The 27,361-nt window shown below is 33.4% G+C and overlaps 1 pseudogene; it reads left to right on the plus strand.

Moving 5' to 3' along the window:
- Positions 1–17,637: 17,637 nt before the first annotated feature.
- LOC112653166 (rRNA-processing protein FCF1 homolog) lies at positions 17,638–18,345 on the plus strand (annotated as a pseudogene).
- Positions 18,346–27,361: the final 9,016 nt, after the last annotated feature.

A 27,361-nucleotide genomic window follows, 5' to 3' on the forward strand; every position in this document is an offset into this window, starting at 1 on the left:
GGATAAATTAGATCTATGCTATTATGTAGAATTCAAGGGGCATATAATAGAATTTTGAGTAAAATGTTATAGAATTATTTTTTCAGCATGATGCCAATTAAATAAATTTGTAAATCACCAAAAAAATCTTCATGAATTAGATTTGTACAAAAGAATATAATATGCTGAAAATATATAGCCAGAAAATTATTTTATTTCTAAGGAGTGAGATAGAATGGTTACAGGAGAAGCCAACAGTATTTTTATAGTTGTAGCTAATGGATAATCAGTTATTAATTATGTAGTTTTTTGAAATTATGTACTTAGTAATAATTGAAATAAATATATAAATTAAAACTGAAATAAATCATTTTCTATAATTTGGAATGTTTTTCATTGTCATTTTATTCTTGAAATGTTTAGTATCTTTTTAACATCAAAAATAAAGCAAAATTAGCATAAATGTGATATTTAAAATCCACTTTTTTTTATTTTTATTTTTTTTATTTTTTTAAATTTTATTTATTTATGATAGTCACAGAGAGAGAGAGAGAGGCGCAGAGACAGGCAGAGGGAGAAGCAGGCTCCATGCACCGGGAGCCCGATGTGGGATTCGATCCCGGGTCTCCAGGATCGCGCCCTGGGCCAAAGGCAGGCGCCAAACCGCTGCGCCACCCAGGGATCCCCCACTTTTTTTTTTAAATGTACATACTCAATTGAGGTCTCTAATCTATGTCTAAACAAAAACAAAATTGAAGCTTAAATTAAAATTTGAAGATCCCATTGAATGAATATTAAATGCAAATGTGTGGGTATATAAAGTTTAAATTTGAAAATATAAGAAAAACAAGTTGACATAAGTACCTTCTACATTGAATAATATAAGTTTGTACTGCATGCAGGTAAGAGAATAGTGACTGCAAAGTAAGAGGTAGAGTTTTGTTTGTTTGTTTTTTAAGTCAGCCAGATCCTTAAGAAACTTTTTTTTTAGAAACAAATGAATTAAAAAAAAAATAAAAAGAATCAAATTAAAAGGTGAATAGTATAAATGAAGCAAAAGCTTAGTGTATTCTTATGTAGTGCATGAGAAGAATATATATGCATGGGTTTGTGTTTTATAAGCTTAATCCTACTCTTACCATTTATCAATTTCCTTCTTTCATGTTGCTGCAAAATATTATTGACTTTTTATTACAAATATGTGAAACTGTGAATAGCTATTGGTAAATTAATTTTTGTAGACAATTCTGCATTTATAGTCACGAGTATGATTAGGCTCAGTCCCAGCATTGCATTTGTATACGGAAAAGGCTAATTACTGTTGCCATATTATATCAAAGTCCATAAATATATACCATCTTTTGTTGAAGCAGACAATAATGATGTCAGGGAAAAAAATCAGTTAAATTATCAACTTCCTTTATAGTTAGAAGACCATGAATGGCTTTCAGCAGATGATAATTTCAACTTCATATTTTTACCATGCTTGTGTCAAAAGGCTTTTAAGGCGGTTCTTACAATGAATCATAAAAAGCTAAATAGTCCCAAGAGGAAAATTGCTCATGCATTATATGTTTCTAATTCATCAGTGAAACTAAACCTGAAAATTTGATTTATTTTTCTTAAGTTTCTTAGAAGGCTGAAAAAAAGGAGTAAATAATATAGCATCTGGAATTTCTTAATAATTTTAAATATCATGATACAGGGACATACTTGTGGACCACTGAAATAAAATTATGAAAACATACACAAATAAAGCTTTTCTAAAACGATTAAGTGGATATTCCACATGAGGCGAATGACAGAGACTTCTAAGAGATACATTTTGCTTTAATTTAATTTTACTTATTTTTGTAATTTGTTCTAATTTTAGATAATCTTTACAAAATTAGATCTAGATGAAATACTGTATTTTGCCAATAAAATACTTTTCTCACAATCAAAGAAGGTAATGATTCAACTTTACAAACACCCACCTCGTCAAAATGAGGAATGATTTCTTTTCAGAGTCATAAGCAATGCTAACCTTAACTTAGCGTATCTATATGGTGAATAAATATACAATAAAGGCATTGTGGACACATTTGAGGAGCCTATAGATACTGCAGCTATAAGAAAAACATACTATGTAAAATACATAAGTGTGTTTACCTTCATTTTCCTTCTAAACACAATCTTAGCTTCTGCACTTGAAATTCTCCCCATTAATATAGCCTCCAGTAGGATTTGAGTTCTGCTCTTTTGTTCTACCTGTGGAATTGTCATTTAAGGGAGTTCATAAGACTGGTTGACATTTGTAATATCTTCCATTACTTCATAATACTTTTTTCTGTCTGATTTTAGTTTAATTTAACAATTGGCATATATTATATAATTATGTTTCATCATGTCAAGTATTAGCATTTAACTCTATAATAGAGTGTTCTTAATATATGTTTTAGTATATTCGAATATAATCTCCAAGCTTTCGCGTTTTACACATGGGAAAACAAACACTGATTTAGGAGATTTCACATTTCAGTTGCATTAAGTAGACAACAGTGTGCAAGTTAAAACGTATCCCCATGGATGCTTAAATGGGATATGTTAGTAATGAAAGAAAAGGACATAGAAATGACTAAATAAATATTTAACAATTATAGGTGTGAGCTGGTAAGTTCTTATAAAGCAGAGGAATTTGAAACTTGTTTCAAATGTATTTAGTATTTAATGTGAATAGTATTCCAGCAATAGAAACATTCTAGGAACTAACAGAAAAATGAGCAAAGATTTTTAGAAATCTGACTACAGAAAGACTGTTTGGTGTGCACTTTCCCAGTCAACAAGGAAGTACAGAGAAAAATACTCTGAAGGATTAAAATGAACAGAAGATTGCCAAGTGTTTCAGAAAACATAGATAACCTTGTCTAAAAATATTTTTCAGAACTTGATGTATGCTACTTGATAACTATTTCTTATAAGAAATTCATAAGTAAAACTTGTGTTTAACTAGGTAGTCATTACACAAAATTCATAATATATATTTTCCTATAGTATAATTTCATAGTAAAATGTTTATAGGAAATCTTATAGAATTCTTCTATTAGTAATTAGTAGGAGGTAAATAAAAATTGAAATAAAAATAATTCATAGTTTGAGACAAACATTTTTCCAAAGAAAACCAAAAGTTTATTGTGAATCGTTAGTATTTAAATATATGGTTGTTATGTCATTGATAAAATATCATTTTGCCTGATGAGTGTACCACTCAGCTTTCCCAATTTCCATGGGAATGAGAAAAATATATATGGCCATACTCAATCTTCAGTCCTTAAGAATCTTCTTAAGCGATATCTCTGACTTTCCATAGAATGGTTTTATGCCATGTGTAAGTATGAATGACTAAACGGGAATTTTTATTCCCAAGTAGGTAAATGAATATGTGACACATTCAAAGTACATGCTAATAATGAGCTTGATTGTTTCCAGAGACAATTTGTATCTTCTTAAATTATACATTATTAGGAAATTATCAGTTTTGTCATGCTACAAGATTGTTTCCTAGTAATACATATTATATTCTATGTGGGTCATGTGCATATTTAGAAAATATTATTTCTAAAATTAGCTTTTGTGAACTATCCTACCTCAAAATGCTCACTTATTTTTTTTCATAATGTGGAAAAATCTAATTGTGAATACCACAGGTTTTTGGTAATAGCACAAGCTCCTTAGAGGGTAAGTCTTTTTAATGTTGTATTAGTACAGGAAAATAATATGGAAAACTGAAATTAATGAATAAATAAATCTCGGGAGGACTAATTTTAAATTTTTTTTTGTTTTCTGATGTAAATTCTAAGGATGCCTATTAGTACATGTAAATTTAATAGTACTTCAAAAGACTTTATTTAAATAAAAATACATCATTTTCTTGAGTGTCCAAAATCTTCCATAGGACCATTTTACTACTTTCAGCCATTCATTATATTTTATGCAGAAAATTTCTTATAGCTAGTAAACATAAGCTCTCGTACAATTTCATTTAAGAATACAAAGTACATGTCTTTAGTAATTTGTAAGAGTTTCATGATTGGGTGATAGATATGTTGACAATGAATATGTATGACTATAGAGAGTCTTATAGTCCTAAACCTTGAATTGTGGGATATTTTGTCTGTAGAATTGGACAACTCTTCTAGTGACTTGACTCCTTATTGGACTCCCTAAGGACTCAGTTTAAATACTGTCTTCTTGTTAAGGACTTTCTCAACTCTTCAAAATAAATCCAGGCCACTTGTTGTTTTTTGTTTTTTGTTTTTTTTTTCCAGGCCACTTGTTACATTTTACCTGCTCTCTGTTATTTTCCTCCATAGAACTCACAGCACATATACTTAATGCATGTTGAATGTCTCCTTTAATACCATTCACAAGTTTATCATTGGACACCAAATGCCTGCTACAATTCTGAATATATCTGTTTAATGAAAAAGATGATACATGAGCCTAAATTCTTCCTGACATTTATAGAAATATAATACTATGTTTAAAAGGGATTCGTATCAAAGATCTATCCAACCACCTATATGATAGTTGATTTGTCTCTAATACATCTCTAACCAGTACTCAGTCTCCCAATCTCTGTTTGAACATCGCCTGTGATTGGACATGTATTGACCCTGGCTGCAGCCCCGTCCATTATTACACAGATTTCATAGTGCATTCTTCCCTACTTCAAGCTTAATCTGCCTCCATTTAATGTCCGCACATTTGCCTCAACTTTATGGTTTTAGCTATAAAGGAAAATGCATTCTTTGTTCCATATGAAAACTTTCAAATTTTTGAAGACTTCTATCATATTTCTCCTGAATATTATCATATCAAGGCATAACATTTGCACTTCCTTCAACCATTTCTTTTCAGAATTGGGTTCATGATCTTCCATACCCAGGACACTTTTTTTTTTTTTTTAATGAGTTCTACTTTGAATTCCTATTAATACTGTGGCCTCTTGAGATGGCAATCATGTATTGACTTAATAGTAGTACAGTGTAGTGAAAAAAGTAAGTATAGCAGACACAAGTGATACACCAGCCATATCTCCTTAGCCTTCTTTTTTTTTTTTTTTTTTTTTTTCCTTAGCCTTCTTGATTTGGTAGAGCTGTGTTCAAAAATCCCTGGCACCCTTTTCAATACCCAACACTGAATGTAGCAGGATCCCTCTGATCCACTTTCTCAAAGGCCGAAGGCCACCCAGCTGCTGCTAGTGCAACCCAGAAGTTTAGAGGAGACAGCTAATGGGAGATGGAAGTTGAAGATCAATGTCCCATTCTCCACTTTCTCTGATGGAAGAATTGTAAAGGGCCTCTAGTTGCCCATTATTGTAAAAGTTCATTTTCAAAATTTGGTTCGTGAGTTTCCTCTAACTGTTCTCCATTTCCCTTTTTCTCATTGCTTTCAAAGAAATCTATTTGAGATTCCTGATTGTGTCTGAGAGCGACGCAATTCTAACTATACTTGTGCTAGTACAGCTTGATATATTCTGATATTTTTTAAGAAAGAAAAATATTAAAATACCATTGATTTTATCTTGATATATTTATTTTACATATACCCTATCAAGTTCTCACATATTAAAGTTTTTCTCTAAAGTTACTTTTTTTTTTTCCTCTGCAAGAACTGGATCTTTACATTTTTCTCTTTCACATATAATGTTGCTGATTCAAACCAATGCCAATAGCATGTCAAGATGTTTTAAGGCAAACAAATACGCAACATATCTTTCTGCACCTCAGATGATCAAAGCACTGCAACTGTGGATTTTACCAAGTGATTACAGCAGGTGTTAAATAAATAATGAAGAACAGAAAATGCTTGTCATCCCTCAGATACGGAAGTTCTAAATTTAATCTACTCACCATGCTTCTGATGTCTTTCTGGAATAATTTTTTGAAATCTATATATTTCTTTTTGTTTCAGAAATCAAGAAGTATTAACATTATTACCTGATCTTTTATTGAAAATCAAGATACAAAATCAGAAATTTTCATATAAAACTTTGTTATGTTTAAAGTTACTTAAATTTTGCTAAACTTATTTCATTTATTCCCTATCACAATCATATATTTATCATCTTCATTTAGAGAGAATGAACATGATTCTAAGTGGTCTAACTCTAGTGAAGTATAAATCTATACATACTATATGGTATGAATAAATGGTAGAATGGGAGCTGTTTCACATCTTTCAGACATCCAATAATACTCTTACAATATACTTTCATCAGGATAATAATTACACTCAGAATTATATATTTATGTTGAAATATTTTTTTTAAATTTTCTGTATTTGATTTTTCACTCTGCCGATCTAGAAAAACTTTGCATCACCTACCAAAACTGCAATTTAAAGGGGAGAGTACCTATCACCAAGGAATGTCTTCCAACTTGGGGATTGTATACTAAAGATTTTGTCTTTAAAAAATATACATAATTTCTGGGGCTTCTGTGTGGCTCAGTTGGTTGAGCATGTGCCTTTAGCTCAGGTCATGGTCCCAGAGTCCTGGGATCAAGCCCCCCATCAGGCTCTCTGCTCAGTGGAGGGCCTGTTTCTCCCTCTTCCTCCGCCCCTTCTCCCCCACTCGTGTGATTGCTCACTCACTCTGTTCTCTCTATTGCATTCACATCACCAAAAAATGACTTTGGAAAACAAATTTTAAAAGGAACCATTGCTTAAAAAAAAGAATTCTTCCCCCAGAGGTTTAGGTCTAGTTAAAAGGTCATTTATTGTATTCCATACTGTACCAACATAATGAGAGAAAAGGATGCATATATCTGCTAACTTCTTTTCTCAAATTATTCCTATAGCTGAGAATTGCACTAGGGACCCTTTAATCCTCCAGTTTAATAGTATTATTTTAATGATATGTTATGCATATTGTACAATTTTACCTTGAAATGTTTCAAAAATTCTTGGGTAGCCATTGAGATTTATTTAGAAGTAGTTCATCAGGGTTAGCATTTTAAAAATATCAAAATATGTGTGTGTTTGACTTTGGATTTACAGTTTGTTATTGCTACTGTTGTTGTTACTTTGGGGGGAAGGGGTAGAGGAAGAGGGTGAGAGAGAATCTCAAGCAGGATCCACGCCCAGCACAGAGGTTCTCACAACCCTGAACTCATGACCCTGAGATCATAGCCTGAGCTGAAACCAAGAGTTGACCGCTTCACCGACTGAGCCACCTCTTCGTACTCTTTTGACTGCCGGTTTCGAAACATTTTGAGAAAAGAATTTAGCTTTCTTCAATTTTTCATTACTTTGGAATGAAACATATGGACTATCTTGTGAGCTCAGTTTTACCTTCTCCCTTATATATTCTATTCTAGAGATACTTGGTATATTATCTAACTGATAATTAAAAACTACGCTAATGTATTATGTTGCTAAGCATCACTGTTTTTGCCATCTCCCCAATGGACTTCTAAAGTTGTCAGTCACGTATAGAGAGTTTTCTTTCCTTTTTTTTCTTTTCTTTTGTTTTTTTTAACCTCATCTAATTTTCTAAGTGAAAGTTAATTTGGAGTCAATCTCCTTATATTGTTAAGAGTGATTCAGACTTCATATTTTATTTTCTAACTTTATAATAACATTTTACTCTTGATTCTTATTTGGGCACTATTTGCCACTTGTGTTTTTCTAATTTTTTTCTCCTTGAGTCATTTTAGTCATGAAAATGCTTATTTATGCAGTCTCCCCATTCATGAAAAAGACCACATAAAGATTTTCTCATACAAGTTATCATATTGTGATTAAAATTCATATTATCCATTATTTAAATGGTTTAATGATGTTATAAAAACTTTAAAACTTGCAACATTATGCTTTTTCACCTAAAACAAATAGAGTGACACAAAAGACAGTGTGTGCATTATTACTCAAATAGTGAATAAAAATGCCTAGGCCTTCTAAGTAATAAATATGAAAAGTCATATTTTCAAAAAGATAAATGTTTCATTTCTTAATATTGTATTTTTATAAGTTCTTTTTTTATTTTTATAAATTCTAAGGCAATTCACATCTTCAGCAAAAGTTAGTGTTCTTAATCATCTTTATTTAAGGCATTTTTATGTTTATAAAATGAACATTTATATAAAGTACACACACACACACACAGTTTCCCCTTTTACACATGTGGTATTGTGTCAGGGACGCCTGAGTGGCTCAGTGGTTGAGCCTCTGCCTTCAGCCCAGGGCGTGATCCTGGAGACCCGGGATCGAGTCCCACATTGGGCTCCCTGCATGGAGCCTGCTTCTCCCTCTGCCTCTGTCTTGGCCTCTCTCTCTCCCTCTCTCTGTCTCTCATGAATAAATAAAATCTTTAAAAAATTTTTAAAAAGTGGTATTGTGTCATAAACACTATTATGAAGCTCACTTTTTTTCACCTAACAGTGTGTCTTTGATATTGGTTTATCTCAGTACTTAACTGATGTCCTTATCTGCAGGGGCTGCACAGATCGGTACAGAAGAACATCACTCCTTTCCTGATGAATACTTAGGTCACTTTTGACCATTTGCTCATTCAAGTAATACTTGATGAGTAGTTTTGAGCACAACTTGTTGTGACTATGTATGAATATATTTTACATTAAATTAATAGATGAAAAAAAATAAATTAATAGATGAAAGGATCCAAGAAAATACAAACTTGTACCTATTGCTTTTATTTATACCCAATTGCTCTCTCTTGAATTTTCCAGCTTAGTTTTCAGCCACCAGAGTAGACCAGTCTGTTGGCTTCTTTACAATAACTTATTTCTGTAAGGCTCACAATAACTATGCGCAATGTATCCAAGTCTATTTTGATTCAATATGGCATCTTCACATGGCATATTTCACAAAAATAGATGACACTCATCCATCTCCCTTCACATTTTATGTTTCTTATATCACACCAAGAAGTCACAGTTTACTCCTACGAATTCCAACAATACGATTGACATAATAACCGTAAGAAATAAAATGTTATTTACTTTCCCCTGACATGCTTCCAATTGTTGTATTTTACACGTATGCATACACCCAGAAAACATTTCTTGGGTTTTCTCATTTCCCAACAGTCACCAGCTTTCAGTAGGTGTTATTTCCCATCCACCAGAAGAAAATCTTTGGGTATTTCCTCTGGAGCAGGTTTACTAAAGACAAATTTTTGTAGCTTTTCTTTACCTTCAAGTGTCTTTATTTCACTTTCATTTGTAAAGAAAATTTTTTACCATGTATTGATAGACTTATAGGTTAATATTTGCCCTTCCTGATGCCATTTTATTGTCTTTTGTTCTGTATTGTTTCTTATTTTTTGTTGTTCTGTTCTTTATTGTTTCTAATGAGAAGTCTCCCATATTTGTTTTGCCACTGTTCTTTATATGAAGTGTTTTGATCTCTGACTACATTCAAATTTTCCACATTTTTGTCTTCAGTTTTTAGTCGTTGAATTCCAAAGTATCTAGATGTCATCTTTTTTTTTTTGTATTCATCATCCTTGGATCTCATTGTATTTTGGTATTGTGTATGGTTAATCTTTTACAGTTATATTTGGAAAAAAAGTCTACTTTTCTTCCCAGGACTTATAATGTAATCTTAGTGGGACTCCTTGAGTCTCTCTGTTCTCATCTACATGTTTTAAAACTTGCTGTTATTCAAATTAGTACTTTTTAGTGGTCTGTTGATTTTTTCTTGTTTTCTCCAATCTGCTTTTAAGGTCATCCAATGACATTTTAAATTTCAGCCACCTTACTTTTCTATAAATTTTATTCTATTATAGTGTCCATTTCTCTGATAAATTTCTCTGATTATTTCTTCCAATTTATTTTAATTCTGTGCACATAGATCCTTTTAATTCTTAGAATTTATAATATCTACTTTTGAATTTTTGCCTGCTGAATCTAAAATTTCGGTCGCCTTACGTTCAGCTTCTTTCAGATGCCTTTTATTGATTTTTAAAAAGGTTTTATTTATTCATGACAGACATGGAGAGAGAGAAAAAGAGAGAGGCCAAGACACAGGCAGAGAGAGAAGCAGGCTCCATGCAAGGAGCCCAATGTGGGACTCGATTCCAGGACCCCAGGGTCATGCCCTGGGTCGAAGGGAGGTGCTCAACCACTAAGCCACCCAGGTGTCCCAACCTTTTAATGATCTATGTGTCAAAATTTACTGTTTATTTTCATGTCATATAATAAGACATTAAGAATAATACATTGTAGAGAATCTCAAATTTGTCGTATTCGTCGAAAGAATTAATTTTTGTTTTATTGTGCTCTTGATTGTAAATTGATGACATTTGAATTTGTGTAGGCTTGGTTTTGGGTGTATGTACAGTAGGTCTTATAAATTCAAATAATTTTCTAAGCCTCTCTAACTTGGTGGGATCCAACCTCCAACCTCTGTTTTAGGCTTTATTTGGAGGGGTGTAGAGTAGCATTACTATTAAGGAATGATGTTTTTTGTCTTTCCACCTGGTGTTGACAGGGTATTAATGAAGACAGCACACAATAATTGAACTATTTCTCCATTGCCTCTACCACTGCTTTATTTCTGTTGTCTCTATTTTCAACCCCACAGAAGTTGCTGTCTGATATTCCCCGAATAGTGTTGCCCTAGGAATGTGTAGCTGATTTTTTTACCCAAGGACTGCTGAGGGTCTTAACCCAGATTTTGCTCTGCCCTACACATACCCACCACACACATTCTGCACAGCTCCCTTCAGTGGGCAACGGTGCTGTAATTGGGCCCCAGCGTATTTCCTTATGTTTGGAAGATTGTCCTAAGGCAGAGAATTGAGCAATTACGGAGCTCACATCATGAATTTCCCCTTTCTTAGTGATTATGGTCTTGGCATTGCTTGATGTCCAAATCTTGAAATCAGTTACCTAATATATATTGTTTGGTTTTATTGTTTATTATAGGAGCACTGGCTGAATACTAATTACTCAATCATGCTAGAATTCAGTACAAAACATTTATTTAGGAAAATAGAGCTTTTTAAAATTAAAGAATGTATTTATTCATGCATCCATTGTGAATTACATCCTTTAGGTTTAAAAACACAAAAATAGCATCCATTAAAAGTTACATAGTAAGCAAACAAAAACATATCAGTACTAGATTTTAATTTATTCTCATTATCCATGGCAGGTGAAGTTAAAGAATATAAATGAAAATGTAGCATATTTAAGTAATGTAAGTTACATAATAATATATATTGATAGTGAATTTTAAAACAGATTCCCCTTGTCTTAAAATACACTAGTAACATTCACAAAAACTAAATATATGTTAATCTTAAACCTCAATAATTTTTCCAACATAGAACATGGAGGTTATATATAAATTTTCTTTTTTTTAATTAAATATAAATTTTCTAATCATACTGACTTCAACTAGAAATTCATAAGAAACTCTTACATTACAGGATCTACCATGTGGAAGGTGATATCAGTATTAAATAAATTACTGAGACAAAAAAATATCCAATCACAAATGTAAGGTAATGGTCATAAACACCTTCTGTATTATGATCTACTTTATACAATTAAAATATTACTCTTGTATAACCTAAATAGTTATCAATTTTTATGACACTGCTTTCGACAATATACCATATTTTGGACTCTACTTCATTTCTACAGATTTACCATTTTATCCATGATCATTTAAAATTATTTACTTGTACAAATTTCATGTTATTCATTTTATCATTATGGCCTCTGTTTTCTTTCTATATTTCTCTCTTTGTTTTTCTTTAAATTTTGCTATTATGTTATGTGATTATTTTTTTTTCCATTTTCTAAATTGAGCTGTTCTAGTTCAGAGTTACTCTCCTTATGTTTTCTTAGCGTCTTTCCTAGCTTTTTTATCTCTAATTATGTCGCTGATTTTACTGGTAGATATAATTACTTAAATAAGATTTTTTAAATTAAATTGGAATAATAAAGCAATTTTCATCTAAACTGTTGGAACAATTTTTTGGTGGGTATTTCTACTTGTCATTTGATTTTTCATGTATTTTTATGGCACCTTTGCATATATCCTGTATGATTTATTTGAATTATGTTTTCTTGTTAAGTCTCTTGTTAGAGGGGGCACATGATTGGCTCAGTGGTTGAAAGTGTCTGCCTTTGGCTCAGGTCATGGTCCTGGGGTCCCGGGGTCCTGGGATCCTGGATCGAGTGCTGCATTGGGCTCCCCACAGGGGGTCTTTTTCTCTTTCTGCCTATGTCTCTGCCTCTCTCTGTGTGTCTCTCATGAATAAATCAATAAATAAATCTTTTTTTAAGAATCAGAAGATTAATATAGGGGAAGCATTAAGAGCCTCTTAGAGGCTTTCAGTTGAAGAGCTTTGGTTGTGAGTTTAGTTAGCTTTCAGTTCTTACCAGTAAATGAGAATAGGCAGCTGTGGTCAAATCAGCATCTCTTTTCAGTTGTAGACAGACATAGAAAAAGAGAGACTGCTTTCTGAAAATCCTAAACTGTGAGATTCCTCTTCAACTACAAAATTTTCTGTTGATTCCCAGTGCAAGCTCTGAGAAGCTCTTGCTACCAGTTGGTGCATCCCGTCACCACTCTGGTAAATAAACTATTTAGTTTTTGCTTCCTAGGGGGTGTCTTTTATTTTGGAGAAATGAAGTTGGTTGATTCCATCCTGATATCATCAGTGACATCACCTGCTCTCCATGTTTTCACACAAAGCCTTCCTGCTTGACATTGCCTTACTGTGCCTCATCAAGCAACCATCATGCCATCAAAGCAAACCATCATGAACTTTTCTAGAGTCTTCCACCTCTAAATGCACTGCATTCTTACCGTTACTTTATTTTTGTATATATTACAGTATATTTTGGGATCCCTGGGTGGCGCAGTGGTTTGGCGCCTGCCTTTGGCCCAGGGCACGATCCTGGAGACCCGGGATCAAATCCCATGTCGGGCTCCCGGTGCATGGAGCCTGCTTCTCCCTCTGCCTATGTCTCTGCCTCTCTCTCTCTGTGTGACTATCATAAATAAAAATAAAAAAAAAAAACTAATTAAACTTTGAATGGCAGTGTCCTTGTTGAATCTTGAAGCATTGGCTGGTACTGCCTGCATTGTACAAAACTGTTTTTTCCAAAGCAGCTTTACTTCTCTTTGACTTGGCCTAGACATTCATACAACCACATTGTTCATTTTTTTCTGTGTGTTATTTTGTTGTTGTTTTGTGTTGCATTTAAACATTGGTTGAAAATTTCTTTACAGTTCATTTTGGCTTTTAACAATTTGAGAATTTTTTTTTATCAAATATTTTCAGTGTAAAAATATAAAAAAAAAATAACCCAGCAATTAGTCAAGGAAATAATGTCCATAATTTTATCCAACTCTAAGTTAAACAATTATCTGTACCTCAGTTTTTCTCTTGGTTTTTCCAAGATCCTTCAAACATTAAAATTGTTTACATGTCTGAAAGAGGTGTTTTTTCAGCAAATTTGCTTCTCTTGGAACCAACATGTATTTGAATTAGATATATATATATATGTTTGTAGTTATATGTAACTTTATATGTAAGATATATATATATGATTATGTTTTATGTAATAAAAATGTGACATATATGTAATCTATATTTATATATAAACTATGATCTAGATAACTACAACTACATATATAGTTTCTAATTATATTTTTTATTATATTGTTCTCAGCTCAGACTTGTCTTTTTAAGATACAGAAAATATAACATTTTGGTTAGTCACTTCCAGAGGGATATTTATTGTGGAGTCCATCTAAGAAAATCAAATAACTATGTTTAGATTTATACTACAACTCTAAAATTTGTATTTAAAATATATATATGTGTGTGTGTGCTTTACAAGTTTTAGATTAATTGCTATTGTTTACTACCCATTTTCTAGATCCAACTGGTGCTAAAAAAAAAAAAGCTAGGCAGGTCAGTGATATTAGAATAATTAACTTTCTCCACAGCAGGTAGTCCTTTCTCTATGATGAGAATGTCATACTATTATAGGTTTTTCCTGCTTACACAGGGGGAAAATATGTTTAAATAATATGTATCACACAGAAAAAATATTCTCACATTAGATTGTCTGGCATAGAAAATCAAGACAAGATATTTTTTTTTAAATCTTTAAGTAAAATAGAGACCCAGAAAAAGCACTCTATTTTTTTGCCTGAAAATCTAATTCGTTCTTAATAGGGCATTGGAGAGGAGATGCTGTTATATGTATTTAAGTTTGAGCAGCAGAGCTGCTTATAACACTGTTTCCTAGTTCATGCTTGATTGAATATTTCCATTGTTATAATTTCTTACTAAAATGCAATAGTAAGCATTGATATTGTTAGCTGGATAATCTGCAATGTTCATAAATTACAGCATTATTATGAATTAAATTTTTACGGAAGTTTTTACTTTATATCCCCAAAATTTTTAGTTTAAATGAAAGTTATAACACAGAAGTTATTTTAACTTGTATTTTGTTTAAAGAAAGAGTCAAGTACTTTTAAAAGTTATGTGTTTTTAAATGTATATTTAGAATTTGAGGGACTTACACACTTTGAGTCTAGGAAGGTTGGTGCTACAGACCCAGAACATTTTTCCAGCAAATATGCATTGAAGGATGAGTGCATGTGTGGGACTCAGTATATTCATTACCCCAGATAAAGGCTCTTGTTTGCTTTTTAATTGAGACTGTGCTAACAACAACTTGCATGTGTCCCCATCGTGGTCATGAAGCCAGGTCACTACTACTGGCTCTGCTACATAGAGGTAACTTGTGATGACAGTGCCTAGCCACTACCCTAAATTGACAATACCTTGCTTCAGTTTTGGGTACAAGGCAGTCTTCTAATCTAAGTCTTCCTGATTGCCATCATATTCCTAAAAAATACAAGATCTGCTCAGACCCCAACCATGTACAATCAGGAAAGTGGAAGGATTTGAAGTTCTTGTAGCAAAACTGTGGCTGACGGGAATGAAAATCTGTGGACAAATTATTTTCCCTGTTTTTACCTCCTCTATTATTTTTATATACTCCACAATAACTTCACAATTTCTCCCTGAAAGTCTCCATTGAGATCTTAACAGTCAACCTGCCATGATTCTTTAGACAGATTGGTAATATAGTTCCTGATGCTTGTTCTCTCTTCATCCTTCCTTACTTTTTGTCCCCTATATTCTGCTTCCCTGGAAATGTACTCTCTAATAGGCTGTTATCACATAAGCATTTCTCAGGCTCTGCTTTCTACTTTCTAAGAAACTGAAGCTAAGATAGGGACATGGGAGGCAGAATGGGAAAAAAAAATATGTAGCTATGATTTCTGATCAAGCATATTGAAGGAAAAGTTATAGACCCTAGCAGCTTTTCTGTATTAAAAATGTGATATTCATGAGCTTTAAGCAAATAAAATAACTCTGTCAATTTTGAGAATGTCTTTCTTATTTGTGGGTATTGGAAAGGGATGGTAAGTAATAAGCAGACTTTACTACCAAACCTTTCAAATGTACCCTTCCCTACAAAATGTTATGTAGGTATTGAAAATGTACATGTTAATAGGTTTCAGAAATTTTCCAGTCATTGATCTCCAAGTATGAATTAATTCTTTCACTTAACACATAATTAATGAGTATGTATCGTGGGTTTTCTATGTACAATTTTCCTAGCCACAAATGAACAAGAGAGAGAGATCTTGGTTTTGTATAGTAAATATCCTAACAAGAGGAGAAAAAAACAAACATGGAATAGGGTAGATAGTGATAGGTGACAAATTAAAAATAAAGCAGGATAGAGTGTTGAGAGGAAAAGAGGAGTCAGGCAAGGCCTTCCTGGTGCAGTGGAGACAATGATATAGGTGGGTGAAAAAGTTTTATAATCATAATCAATTATAATGAAAAGAATTTAGAGGAAACTAGATAGAAAACTAGATATATTGAGTAAAGACATTGGTCAGTCATTTAATTTTCACTAGAGCCCTGTATGGTAGGGATTTTTTGTCACCATTGTGCAGGTAAGAAAACTGAGGAGTTTTTCTGAAACCATAAGAAACTAATCTAAAACCATAGAGATAGCTGTTACAAAAAGAACCAAAAGGGTGCCTGGGTGGCTCAGCCGATTAAGCATCTGCCTTGGACTCAGGTCATGATCTCAAGGTCTGAGATCAAGCCCAGAGTCAGGCTCCCTGCTCAGCCAAGAGTCTGCTTCTCCCTCTGCCCATCCCACCCCCTACTTGTGCTCTATCTCTCTCCAAAAAATAAATAAAATCTTAAAAAAAAAATGAAAGAACCAGAATTCCTTTTATAAAATAATTAAGTCCTGGGGGTTAAAAATATGGCATAGAGCATATAGTCAATGATATTATAATAATGTGTGGTGATGGATGGTAACTACACTTGTCGTGGTAAGCTTTGCATAATGTATAGAATTGTCAATTCTCTCTGTTATATACATGAAACTATATAACACTGTATGTCAACTGCACTTCACAAAAATTCTGAGTGGAGGCTACCTGAATACAGAGCCCAAAACCTAACCTCTATCTGTATCCTTTTTTTTTTTTTTATTCCATTTGGAAAACCTCTGGTTGAAGTTCTTTTGTAATTTCAAAGGCAGAGGAAAAAAGTAGTGAGCAAGAAACGATTGTCTCATTTTTCTCCTCAGACTTTTTTCAAGGCATAGGTAAAAAGGAAAATGAAGTAAGTTCACATGTTATAGACTCAATAAAATAAACATTGACTGATTGCCTGAATCAAAACTGGTGAGTTTATATATAAAATGTTATGTTGGCTATTTAAATTCTAAGTAGCATCTATAGTCCCTTTGCATTTCTTTTTTAAAAAAAGAACTTAAAGATTTTATTTAATTATGAGAGAGAGCACATGAACAGGAGAAGGGCACAGGGAGAGTGAGATCTGAGAGGATCTCAAAGAGACTCATCACTGAGTAAGGATCTCATAAGCCGGGAATCATGACCTGATCCAAAATCAAGAGTTGGACACTTAACTGCCTGAGCCACCAAGACGCCTCAGCCCCTTTGCATTTCTATTTTTCCTCTAGCAACCATCTAAGAGTGAGAGAGATCTGGGAATATTTCTTATGCATCATTATCTAAAGTAAAATTTCATTATCAAAAAAGTTTAATAGTCACTTATTTTGTTTAATTATAGAATACTAATTTCACAATTTAGAATAATAAAAGTTTGACAGCCAATTGTTCTAAATCTAAATTTTTAGATTGATTTTTAACTTAATTTTCAATGCAAAAAGCTTTTATATTTCAAAAGCTACCAGGATAGTATCTTGAGTAGATTATGAAAACTTGGATGAATATTAAGGACAACCGTTTTTTTATGTTTACATGAAATTTTGTGCAATGAGCACATTCTTAAATTTTCTGAAAAACATAATTGAATCTTGAATCTTCAAAGAGAATACTTATTTTTGCTGATTATGATTTTTGCTGAGTATGGTTAAATATACTTATTTTTTGATGTTTTGAAATCAGTATTTTGTATCAATTGAGACAGATATACCTTGATTAACCTCTGGGTAGCAGTTTCTTTTAGCTGGCAGGTCAGCTATTTTTCTCATTAATGACATTTTAATTCAAATGAAATCTAAATCGAAGAAACAAGAGTGTGGCATGAACATGGGGAAGCAATAGAAAGCAAGAAAGTATGTGACCGTGAAGCGAATGCTTAGTCTCCGAGATCAGAGGCTTAAAGAGAAGGATAGATTAAAACCTAAAAAGAAAGAAAAGAAAGATCCCAGTGCACTCAAGGAAAGAGAAGTCCTCCAACATCCTTCCTGCTTATTCTTCCAACATAACACACAGCTGGGCCCCCCTTACCACATCCTGGTTGATACCAACTTTATCAACTTTTCCATTAAAGCCAAACTTAGTACAGCCAATGATGGACTGTGTGTATGCCAAGGGTATCCCTTGTATAACTGACTGTGTAACAGCTGAAATTGAGAAACTGGGGCAAAAGTATCGAGTGGCTCTAAGGATTGCCAAGGATCTGAGATTTGAACGATTGCCATGCACACACGAGGGAACCTATGCAGATGCTTAGTACAGAGAATAACTCAGCACAAGTGTTACATTGTGGCCACAGTTGACTGGGACCTTAAACGAAGGATCCAGAAGATCCCTGGAGTTCCTATCATGTGCATTTCTAACCATAGGTACAACATTGAGCGGATGCCAGATGATTATGGAGCCCCTCGGTTCTAATTCTTAAAAGATAGAGTTTTTCTGCCTTCTTATACCAACTTTTTCTGTTGTCAGTTCATATTAGCAATATGCTATAGTATGAATTATTCTTCTTACCCATTTGCTCTGTTATGAGCTGAGTATGGTTAAATATACTCATTTTTTGATGTTTTGAAATCAGTATTTTGTATCATTTTAAGTATTCGTGCATCTTTCTATAAATCAGATGATTGCTTGTAAATAAAATGAAATCTAAATCAAATGCACTACTGAAAATATATTGTGTGTTAGGGAGAAAAAAAGAGTCCTTCTCTCATATTTTCTTAATAACATTTTCTCTAGGAAAAGAGAGAATTTTTAAAAATTACTCTTCTCTCTCACTCTCTTCTTCCCTCACTTCCCACTATTCTACTTCAGAGAGTCTCCTGAGACATTTTTTAAATGAAATTGTAAAGTTCTATTTTTTGATTAGGTAAGAAAATGATCTTTTGTTATGTCCATAGGATATAGACAAAGGCAGAAAGAACTAACCAGCAGTATTTTAATGTTTCTGGTTTTCCTAAAAATTTAAAAATATTATTTCCAGAAATGATAAGAAAGTTTATTTGTTCTACAAGCAAAGACTTTATGTAAATTAAAAGTCATAATTCAAGTGAGCCTACAAATTACTGCAACTGAAAAAATTTTTTAAATCTGTCTATCCATCTAGTAGAGTAATATCCCCACTAATCAAGGGATAGATTTTTCAGCAACTAAAATATTTTCAAATATAGTTTTTGTGTTTAAGTATCATATTTGAAGTTCTAAGACAATAGCCAGAAATATACATAAATTCTCAGTGAAGCAAATTTACCTTTAGGTTTCATTTGGAAACCTCTGTAAAATGAGACAGCCATTTTATAGACACTTGACATTCTTTATCCATTGATAAATAATTCCATATCACTAAAGTGAACTTGAAGAAATTAAAAATTGCTGTTTATAAACCTAAACTCTAGTCAACCATGGAAGTTTAAATTATGTGTAGAATACTAAATATTAATATTTGGTAAATGCTTACCAAAAAAATCATGTAAAATACAAATGTCCATTGTCCAGAAAATCAGTTTTTTTTTTTTCTTTTCAGATGGTACCTGATAACTAGAACACCTCAATGTATTTGAGGCTATATCCTAGATGGGAGACCTACTGATGTCTGGAAGTTCATCTCATTTATATAGAATTTGGTGATATGAGTTGACTTTTCAATGCCCCATTGAGCTAAATGGAGAAGAACTCTAGTTGCTAGTTTTTAGCCAAAGCCTTCCTAAACTTGGTGCAAATGCATTAATTTTTGGAATCTCCCTTCAGCTATTAAGATATCTTATTTGGCTGACTAGAATTTTGTACCTCAATCCAATCTGATAATATACATAGACTTAGCCAACTTATAATATTTTGTTTAATTAAAAAAAATTATCCTGGGACTCTTGTGGTTTTACAGTAAATTAAATGATGAAACTGTAGTACATGTAAGACAATGTGATTTAAAGTTTAGTCATTTGTGATGTCGAGACAAACAAGTTGTCAGTAAGTTTCATGTGCATTTCTCTTCCCCAGAATTATGTGTGATTTACAATTCATAAAAATTGTTTTAAGGGAGAATAAGAGTGCCTGCGATGTGATCTCCGTGTCTCTCTGGGATAGTTATAGGAGTACTGTACATTTTATTTACTAGGGCTGTATAGTAAGAAGGTACTTAGAAATCTCATCTCTCCTTGAAGCTGAAGGAATAATGTATGTGCATAAAACAGTATTTACTACAGTGCTAGGAGGTATATAAATATTACTGCTAGGATGGTTGATTAGGTTGTCTCAGTGCACTCTCTCTGCTTCTATGTATTTGTATTTGTTGCAATTGTTTACTTGCTTTATTTTGGCTTTTGATTCCATCTACTTCAGAGGCTTTCCATAATATGACCACTGTGCACTCAAGGTTACCTTACTGATATGAAAGAGTTAATGTGATTGCTTCCATGTTGAAATTACTTCCAGAAAATAACTTCAGTTTGGAGAGACTAAACCCAACTTTGGAGACACCAGAACCCAGGGTAAAGTTTTGAAGTCTTAAAAAAGTACTGGGTAATTGGATATGACCTTGATAAAAATGAACAAGGAAGATTTTCCAATTCCAGTTCCCCTCACAGTGTCCTATTACTCTAGTTTGAAATGATAACTATTAGAGAACTCATTCACCATGAATGAAAGAATTATCCCCTATTAAAATGTAAATGCCCCGGAAAAGACAGTACAAGAATAGATCAATCATTTAAACCTTAATAAGAAGTAGTCACTCAAACTCTCCCAACATTAGAGTTATCTGAAATTGGACATTGATAGGATGGAGGTGAGACATAAACTCTTGGGAACCAGGAGTAGGGAGGACGGAAAAATAAAAGGAAAATGAAAGAGTGCTGAGATTATCGGCAGTATTCACAAAGTTATAAAGAGGTTAAATCACCAGTGACAAACAATTATTGGAGGTAGGTAGCGTGCTGAGCTCAAGAGTAGATGGCTAGGCTATCGTAGAGCCTTCCAGTGCTACACTTGTGTATAAGGCAGAAAAAAACTACTCTCTCTGCTCTCTTCCTCGCCTAGAGGACTACCCTTCATGCCAAAGGATACTAACACATCACTCCAGTATGGATAGGGATTTGCATTTATTCAGTCAGTTTAGGTACACTTGATCTAAGAATACAAATATAAACACATGTATTCTGCAATTATCAGAATAACATAGGAGACAATAAAAAAACATTTTCCAGTTTTTAAAGATTGTCCTGTATATGATTTACATAGAAAGATGTTTTTAGATCATGTAAAAGATCTGTAATTAAAAACTATTGAATCTCAACATAACTCTTCCGAAAAAAATGTCTATTTAGTAATGCAAAATACCTTCCAGTTCTTCTGCATTGATATTCTTTCTTGTGCAAATTGAATAAGATACTGTACTTTACACAGCAATTAATATAGTTCACTAATCTATCATTGTCATCTTCACCAGCTTTGGGAATGAGAGAAAGAGAGAGAGGGAGAAAGAAAGTGTATTTGCCCAGTTAAACACAAGAGAATCACACATGAGCAAATAAGTGGTTGTCTGGCTTCAAGGATAATTCTTGAAGTTCCTTTAAGAAGAGTTATATCTCCTCTTTCATGATATTTTGTCGAAAGGCAGACAAAAATGATTATATTTTCTTTATTAAATAGATGTGTAATACATGATACATACTATCATATATTATACATCGTATATATTATATTATTATATGTGAATTTATGTAACATATATTATACCTGAACATCTATATTATTGAATTGACAGTAGATGTAATTAATTACAATAAAATAGCTTTGTTTTATATGAGAATAGTTTAATCAGTTGTTAAGAAATCTCTCTTAGGTCTGAGCCTTCAATAACATGAATTTGACATTATAATAATAAAGTTCATAATAAAATTCATTTAATGACTTAATTTGAGGGAATTCAATTTGTTCACAAACATCTTTAAAAGTTTATAACTAGTATGACTGTTAGGACCACGATATATAATATTTGGCTTCTGTACCCGAACATCTAAGAGTAAAATCTTATCTCTGCTATTAAGGTTATTATCAAATACATTTTTGGATTAAATATGGTCATTTATTAACTCAACTAAGCAATATTCTTAAAGATATTTTATGCTATAATCATCTCATTAGTCACTTGTTTACATATTGTACTACATTTATAATTTTTTACATTTCTTTTTGACTTTTTAAATTTTTATTTATTTAGCTTATTCTTAGGGTAAAAGTATAAGAAAACAGTATAAAATAATTGTATTATAGGGCTGGTGGATTAATTAATTGTACTCATCTGTTGGTGAAAAATCACTTATTATCCTCATGTTATATTTTCAATAAGCAAGTAAATGAAAAGAAAATTATTGGTTAGGTCTATGATGTCAGACCCAATCTAACTTGAGAACATAGTAAAAGTAATATGTTAATTATAAGTTCATATTCTTTTGTTTCTATTTTAAATTTGTCATCTGCTGTTTTGCTCGTTTACTCAAGAACACAAAAAATATCACCAACCTACACCTTTTATTAAAGATGCTATCTCATCTGAAGGACTTCACTATGGAAAGTTCTTACTGATGTAACTTGGAGCTATAATGTTCAGTAAAAATTGTAATTTTGTTCGTTACTTGAGAGAAAAAAAAATCAAAAGAACACCTAAAGGCAAATCACGACTGTCCAAATTTTCTAGTATTTTTCTCTTTTCAACAGTCAGCATCAAAACTGTAAAGAAAATTGCTTTTGAATACTTCTGTACCAGATGTCAGCCATCTTGCTTATCACTGAACAAGCCACATTTGAACTAAACAGCTCAGCATCGCGTTGAGGGATGTGGTCGCTGATTGAACACAGGTGTAATGGTTGATATACTGTCACACAGTCTGACGTTAACCTAAGATCTCTGTTGAAATAGTTATTACTGATGGCACGAAATGTAATTGCTAATTTTCTGCCTGAGTGGTTACATATTTTCTCTAAATCTTAAGAGTTATTCATCCTTTTCCCACTGCCCATTCCTCAGAGTTTAAGGCAGATGTGTCAGTGGTCCATGGACCAGTAATTGAACCTGTCACTTGCAATCTACTGATTTCATTCTTCAGAAATGTGACTACTGCTTTATTCACTCTCCTGCTTATTTTTCTCCAGGTATCAAATGTCTTACTTGAACCTAAGCTAACCAATATTCATTGTTTACCTTTAAGAGCCTCTTTGGTCACTGAGCAAAGGAATTGTGGGTGATTCAAACCTGATTACTTTTTACCATTTCTGGTTTTAGGTGCCTGGCTTTCAAATGAATTGGTTCTTTATAAGCCTAATTATAAGAAATCAATCAACTTAGGCATAGAAAGCGTGGAGGTAGACAGAGGGGTGGGGAACTGGGATAGATTCGCTAATTCTGTCTGAATGAATGCCTTCTTGGAATGACTTAGCATAACTCAGACTACTGATACACCTTTTCCAGAAGTTTGCTGAGTACTAGTGCTTAGTGCCTGGTGATCACCCAAGGCCTGGCAGTTTTGACAATAAATATACTGTAATAAATTCAGTTCCAACAAATTTTCTGCTCTTACCTTGGTTTCTACTAAAATGATTCAGTTAAGTCATGGTCCACAGTAAAATAAAAGGGGAGATAATATATGCCGAATTTATGCTTAAAGAATTTTCCATAAAGATTATTTGATGCCGCAGTCAGAGGAGAAATGATAGGTCTTAAGTTATAGTCCATTTTAGCTTTTCAAAGTTGCATATTTATTAGATAAGATTTCTAAGTTAAAAACTAAAATTGATTTGCATAGACATAAGGTTTTCTTTAATGTGCGATTTATGGGTCATTTTAACCTAGCCTCCAAATATCCATTTTTAGGTTATAGAAAGAGAGGATGCAAAATGGACGGGTAAACTTTGAAAAAGGCTGGGCATTAAGGAACTGCACCTGAGAGGTGGAATTTGATTAGAATTGAAATTAAGAAGTCATAATCATGAACAATTGGAAGTGATAAGTCACAGAACAAGATGTAGGAGCAGGGATGAAATATAGTTTTTGGGAAAAATGCTATCCTGACCCATTTTTGGACCCTGGCTTGAGGCCAGTCAACTCCCCTTCTTGAACAACTAAGTCCACACCCCAGCCACTTCCCTTATTGGACTCAGAGTCAAGGACCAGTATGGCTCAACCATAACTGTCCCTAAGGCCAAGTATCAGACAAGGAGGGAAAACCCCTTCTGAACCTCCAGATCCTCAGACTAGCCATTCCACAGAGGCAGCCTGCCAAAACCCACCAATCCCAGCTGATGTGCCTTACATAAGCTTCGCCTAGAGCTCCAGCTTGCAGTTACTCTGTCCTCGGGTGCAATCTTCTGTGTGGTCCTGCCTGGCAGCCATCTCCATATTCAAGCTTTAAACTTCCATCTACCTGAATGTCATTGTGTTGTGTCCTGTCATCAAAAGAATCTTTAAATCTCATAAACTAAGGGGTATCTAGTAACAATACAGGAGATAATAGGTGTCAAGAATCCATCAGTTAAAACAGGAGCAATGGAAAATAGTTTCCAAAGTTTGATTTCAAGTGGAAGGGTACAGACTTACTTAGGTCAGTAATGCCAGGAGGTCTTATTTCTATGCCTAGTAAAGTAACTCATGATTCCTGCCGCCAACATTTTTTCTTTCTCAATTTAGGAACTGCCACCATAATCTACTCATTTACTAAAGGCAAAAAATAGACATTGTTTCTTTTTTCTTAAAAGCACATTTAATATATGGTAAACTAGGCATATATAAAGTGTACAGTTTGACAGGTTTTCGCATATGAATATACCTTTAAAACCATCATCCCAACCAAGATAATAAACACATACATCACTCAGAAGTCTCCTCACTGCCCTTCATAATCTCTCTCTCCCGCCCCTTCCCAACCATCTCTCCCAACTCTCATCCCTGATCTGCTTCTGTCACTACAAATTGCTTTGCATTTTCTAGAATTTAATGTAAATGGAATCATACAGTGTAAGCTCTTTTATGTCAGACTTCTTTCCCACAGCATTATTTTAGAACTCACCCACATTGCACACATCAATGGTTCATATTTTGCTTTACTGAGTCTTAGTACACTATGTGAACATAGTGCAATTTGTTTATCCATTCACCTGTTTTTTTTAAGATTTTATTTATTTATTCATGAGAGACACACAGAGAGAGAGAGAGAGGCAGATACTCAGGCAGAGAGAGGCAGGCTCTATGCAGGGAGCCTGATGTAGGACTGGATCCCGGGACTCCAGGACCACACCCTGGACCGAAGGCAGGCACTAAACCACTAAGCCATCCAGGGATCGCCCATATCCATTCACCTGTTGATGAATATTTGAGTTGTTTAAAATTTTGAATTATTAACAAAGAAAGGTGCTGTGAACACTTGTGTATATATATATATATATATATATATATATATATATATATATGAATGAAGATAAACTTTCATTCTTTCATTTTCTTGGGTAAATAGCTGAGAGTGAGAAAGTTGGATCATATGGGAGCTATATTTTTCATTCTTTTATATTTTAAAATTTTTAGGAAACCGTTAAACTGTTTTGTGGAGTGGCTCTACCATTTTGCATTCCCTCCAGCAATTTTATTTTATTTTATTTTTATTTATTTATGATAGTCACAGAGAGAGAGAGAGAGGCAGAGACACAGGCAGAGGGAGAAGCAGGCTCCATGCACCGGGAGCCCGAAGTGGGATTCGATCCAGGGTCTCCAGGATCGCGCCCTGGGCCAAAGGCAGGCGCCAAACCGCTGCGCCACCCAGGGATCCCTCCCTCCAGCAATCTTATGAAAGATCCTGTTCCTCTACATCCTCATCAGCCCAACATAGGGTCAGGCTTTTCAATATAAACCAATTTTATAGGTGTATAGAGATATCTCATCATGGTTCTATGTTGCATTTTTCTGATGACTAAAAGATGTTTACCGTTTTCATGTGCAGATTTGTGATCTATACATGTTCTTTGTTGAAGTTATTGAATTAACAAATGAATTAAATTATGCTGTTTTGTTGAGTTGCTTGTTTTCTTATTTAATTTTGATTGTTCTAAGTATTTCAGTGTGAGTTCCTTATCAAGTACGTCATTTGCAAATGGTGTATCTTTTCTTTCTCTCAAGAATGTTTGTTGAAGAGCAGACATTTTAAATATTAATAAAGTCTAAAGCAATATTCTTGATTCCCCGAATAGTTCTACTTTTGAATTTATTTTAAAAATATCCACTCTTTACATTGAATGCCTACCATCTTTCTCCTAGCTGTTGTCATCTCTTTTCTTTATAATCATAATTATAAAGAATAATAAGATAATCTCTTAAGTCTGCGATTCCAAATTTTGGCCCCACCATTTCCACAGTACTTTATCCTGCACCTTTAAAAATGTTGTAGAGATATTGACACTTTCCTGATTAATTTTTTTCAGTAGTTTCCCATTGGATTGGTTAAAGCAACAAGTCTTTTTACATAACCTATAATGAATGTCCTCCATGGTCTGGCCCCTGTGTGATTCTCATACTTCATTTTGTACCACTTTCTCTCTTGATCACTGTATTTCATCAATATCCTCTTCCTTTCTATTCATCTTACAGATCATTTTCTACATTAGCACCTCTCCTACTTTTCTTTGCCTGGGTTATTTGATTGATCTGCTGTCACTGACAATAGAAGGAAAGCTTCCAGGTAGCATGGCTTATATTGAAATTCCATGCTTTTTTATCTCTCTCTTCCTAAGCTCAGGAGTAGGTTAAGTAAGCATTTCTAAACAGTTGCTGAATAAATATACAAATGAGTAAATGTGTTTTTGATATTTCTATACACCCACTAATCCTGACTTGAATTTAATATAATTTAGTTTTTTATTATCAGTGATCACCTTAGAGGATGAGATTATCATTTTCACCAATAATGGGAATTTACAGAATAGATGAGACTATGAGCACTATCACAGTTTAAACTAGCAAAGATCGATATAGAATACAGAAGCCAAGACACACTGGGATTAATGCAACTAAAATATAAATCAGATTCTGATCCAAATTATGCCTTCACTCTAGGCTATTGAGAGATCTCCTAAAACTAAACACCGACTAAGCAAAAGATAAGGAGGCTGGTTAGTATTCTTGGAGCACACAGAAACATGAAAACATCAAAGGAGAATTCGGAGATGACTGTTGAAGGAATGTCCTAACATCTCATTTATTCTGGAATGCTGTACCTAATGGCTAGATACATGGGAGAGATGTAACCCTGTGTCTAAATTGCCTGATAGGTGTTTGTCATTTCCTACCCTTCACTATCTAGTTGAGAATTTCTACAATAAGCTATGGGAAAACCAAATATTAAGATCGGAAAGACCCTCCTCTACATGATTTCACTATGTTTTATTCATTCTTCATTTTTAACGAGATATGCCCCTAGCGGAAGACAGAGAAAGACCCTTTTGCTGTGTAATAGAGGTTCCTCAAGATGTTTTTGCCCTGCTAAATATGTTTTTCAGAATATTGATTAAACTACAG

Source organism: Canis lupus, chromosome 3 (assembly GCF_003254725.2).
Source record: "Canis lupus dingo isolate Sandy chromosome 3, ASM325472v2, whole genome shotgun sequence".
NCBI classification, from domain to species: Eukaryota; Metazoa; Chordata; class Mammalia; order Carnivora; family Canidae; genus Canis; species Canis lupus.